At 43.9% G+C, this 4,275-nt stretch overlaps 1 pseudogene; it reads left to right on the forward strand.

The window, feature by feature from the left end:
- Positions 1–1,417: 1,417 nt before the first annotated feature.
- Positions 1,418–3,027, forward strand: LOC121336757 (annotated as a pseudogene).
- Positions 3,028–4,275: the final 1,248 nt, after the last annotated feature.

Consider the following 4,275-nt stretch of genomic DNA (forward strand, 5'->3'; position numbering starts at 1 on the left):
AAATCTGGTTTAAACCCAAAGAGTAATAAACATAATCTTATTCATTTACCCTAAGTATACTCCTGACTGCACTAAACTTTTGACTAGCCCAAATAAACCCTGACTCAGAAAAACTCTCCCCATACGAATGCGGATTCCACCCCTTAGGGTAAGCTCGACTACCCTTCTCCATCCGCTTCTTCCTTGTTGCCATCCTATTCCTCCTATTCGACCTAGAAATCACCCTACTACTCCCACTACCATGAGCCACCCAGCTACAATCTCCTATCACCACCCTAGCCTGAACCTCCCTACTTATCCTGCTCCTCACATTCGGACTAATCTACGAATGAATCCAAGGAGGACTAGAGTGAGCAGAATAACAGAAAGTTATCCTAAGCAAGACAGTTGATTTTGACACAAAAAATTATAGCTCACACCCTATAACTTTCTTTATGTCCTACCTCCACTTAAGTTTCTACTCAGCCTTTACACTAAGCAGCCTGGACCTAGCCTTCCACCGAACCTACCTGATCTCAGCTCTACTATGTCTAGAAAGCATAATACTATCCATATACGTCGCCCTAGCCATATGGCCTATCAAAATACAATCGCTATCATCCACTATCATCCTCATCCTCATATTAACCTTCTCTGCCTGCGAAGCAGGTGCGGGGCTGGCCCTATTAGTGGCTTCTACCTGAACCCATGGCTGTGACCTACTACACAACTTCAACCTCTTACGATGCTAAAAATAATTATCCCAACTGCCATACTACTACCTCTGACTTTCATCTCTCCTGCCACCCCTATCATAAACCACTTCTGTCCGACAAACTTAAAAACACTCGCACAATCATCACAAATACAGTAAAAGCTTCCTTCCTAATCAGCCTAATCCCCATAACAATCTCCATCTATTCAGGAACAGAGAGCCTGACTTCCTTCTGAGAATGAAAATTCTTCATAATCTTCAAAATCCCAATTAGCCTAAAAATAGACTTCTATTCACTCACTTTCTTTCCCATCGCACTGTTCGTATCATGATCCATCCTACAATTTGCAACTTGATATATGGCCTCAGAGCCTTTTATCACAAAATTCTTCGCCTACAGACTATTCTTTCTAATCGCAATACTAATCTTAATCATTGCTAACAACCTATTTGTCCTATTCATTGGCTGATAAGGGGTAGGAATTATATCATTCCTGATAATTAGCTGATGACATGGGCTGGCGGAGACTAATGCTGCTGCTCTCCAGGCCATACTCTACAATTGAGTCGGAGACGTAGGTCTGATCCTATGTATAGCATGACTAGCATCCACTATAAACACCTGAGAAATCCACCAACTCTACTCCACATCCCAAACACCCACACTCCCTCTTCACAAATGCTAGCTGCGACAGGCAAATCCACCCAATTCGGTCTGCAGCCATGACTGCCAGCCCCAATAGAAGGACCAACCCTTCTATCCGCCCTACTCCACTCCAGCACAATAGTAGTAGCCGGATTCTTCCTACTCATCTGAACCCGCCCCCTATTCAACAACAACCAAACCACTTTAACCCTATGCCTATGCCTGGGGGCCCTAACCACACTATTTGCAGCCACTTCTTCATCTGCATCTACCTACACATTGGCCGAGGACTCTAATACAGCTCATACCTGAACAAAGAAACCTGAAACATCGGAGTGATCCTCCTCTTAACACTCATGGCAACGCTTTTGTAGGATACGTCCTACCATGAGGCCAAATATCCTTCTGAGGAGCAACGGTCATCACAAACGTATTCTCAGCAATCCGCTATATCGGACAAACACTAGTAGAATGAGCCTGAGGAGGATTCTCCGTAGACAACCCCACACTAACCCGATTCTTTGCCCTCCACTTCCTCCCATTCGTCATTGTAGGCCTTACATTAGTTCACCTTACATTCCTCCACGAAACAAGATCAAACAACCCACTAAGGATCCCCTCAGACTGCAACAAAATCCCCTTCCACCCATACTACATTGTAAAACACATCCTAGGATTCATACTAATACTGATCCTACTAGTTTCCCTAGCCCTATTCTCCCCTAACCTCCTAGGAGATCCAGCCAACCCCCTAGTATCACCCCCCTACACCAAACCTGAATGATATTTCCTATTCGCCTACGCCATCCTACGATCCATCCCAAACAAACGAAGAGAAGTACTAGCCCTAGCCTCTTCAGTCTTTGTACTATTCCTAACCGCACTCCTTCACACATCAAAACTACGATCAATAACCTTCCGCCCTCTTTCCCAAATCCTACTCTGAACCCTAGTGGCCAACATCCTAATTCTCACCTGAGTAGGCAGCCAGCCAGTAGAACACCCATTCATCATCATCATCATCGGCCAACTAGTCTCACTCTCATACTTCACAATTATCCTACTACTATTCCCTCTTGTAGCCATCCTAGAAAACAAGCTACTTAAACTCTAATTAAACCCCAACAAACTCTAATAGTTTATAAAAACATTGGTCTTGTAAGCCAAAGATTGAAGATTACACCCCTTCTTAGAGTTTAATCCCACCACCTCAGGAAAGAAGGACTTAAACCTTCATCACCAACTCCCAAAGCTGGTATTTTCAACTAAACTATCTCCTGACTACCCCCTCCCCCTACACGGCCCGAATAGCCCCCCGAGACAACCCTCGCACAAGCTCCAACACCACAAACAAAGTCAACAACAGCCCCCACCCCCCAATTAAAAGCAACCCCACCCCCTCTGAATACAACAGAGCCGCCCCACTAAAATCAGACCGCACTGACAATAAACCCCCATTATTTACCGTCCCCATATCCACCAACAGCTCCACCACTCCCCCTATGGCAAGCCCTACTACAACAACCAAACTCATTCCAAAGCCATAACCAACAACCCCCAAACTGCCTCAAGCCTCAGGATAAGGGTCCGCCGCCAATGACACTGAATAAACAAACACTACCAACATTCCCCCCAAATACACCATAACAAGCACCAAAGAAACAAAAGAAACCCCCAAACTCACCAACCAACCACACCCCGCAACAGCTGCCACAACCAACCCTAACACCCCATAATAAGGAGAGGGGTTAGACGCAACTGCTAGTCCCCCCAAAGCAAAACACAGACCCAAAAACAAAACAAATTCTAGCATAAATTCTCACTCGGCCTTTCTCCGAGATCTACGGCCTGAAAAGCCGTTGTTATAAATTTTAACTACAAGAACGCCTACCTCAGTCCATCTACCCCCCCCCCTTCCCCCCCCACGAGCATGGTTTTACTCATGCTTACTAGGGTATGTATAATATGCATTACACTCTCTGCCACATCAGACAGTTCATGAAATGTAGGATATTCCACATTATACGTAATGGTACTCCACCAAAAACCCAAACATTATCTCCAAAACAGATGTTATACGGACAACTACATCACCAGATACATTCTTGTTTCAGGTACCATACAGCCCAAGTGATCCTACCAAAGGCCGAGCCGCAAGCGTCACCCACAGACCCAGGAACTTACCACTATACCCAACCTCCACTCTCGTAAACGAGGAATATACTAGTACACCTTTGAATTCTCATAGTCTACCGAGTTCGCCCACCTCCTAGGTACTATTCTAGGCCAACAGCCTTCAAGCACTCCCAAGCCAGAGGACCAGGTTATTTCTCGACTGCGCTTCTCACGAGAACCGAGCTACTCAACGTTATAGGTGATTTAGGTTATTGGCTTCAAAACTTGACACTGTTGCACTTTGACCCCATTCTTGGAGGGCGCGCTAATCACCTCTGGGTAAGCAGATAGTGTAATGGTTACCGGACATACTTATTATTTTTCTACTATCTAGGAACTTATGTTTAAAACCTGTTTTATACATCCGTTTCTTTTTATCTTGAAATTTTTATCATTTTAAATCAAATAATTTAACAATATTTTTCTAGATTTATCCAAACATTTATTATTCATTCACTTTAAACTAATCTTCCTCTCCATTTCCTAGTATTATGAACTAAACAATCAACAATTATCATTCCATAAACAACTCAAAACAATTGCAGAAACAAACCTAAAACCAACCACCATCCACCAAACACCCAATCCACACAACCAAACCCACCCCATACTCCCTTACCTTCCCCCATTTTCTAAAAATGTTCTAATTGCAGGTCACTTACACAACATGACAAAAATAAGGTACGTTTTATTTTCAAACCACCTTTTACACTTTTAGGTCTTACTGGCCTGGCCCGGTGCTATTGGATATCCCTCAATC

The sequence above is a fragment of the Onychostruthus taczanowskii genome, unplaced genomic scaffold, assembly GCF_017590055.1.
Source record: "Onychostruthus taczanowskii isolate IOZ18803 unplaced genomic scaffold, ASM1759005v1 scaffold242, whole genome shotgun sequence".
Lineage (NCBI taxonomy): Eukaryota > Metazoa > Chordata > Aves > Passeriformes > Passeridae > Onychostruthus > Onychostruthus taczanowskii.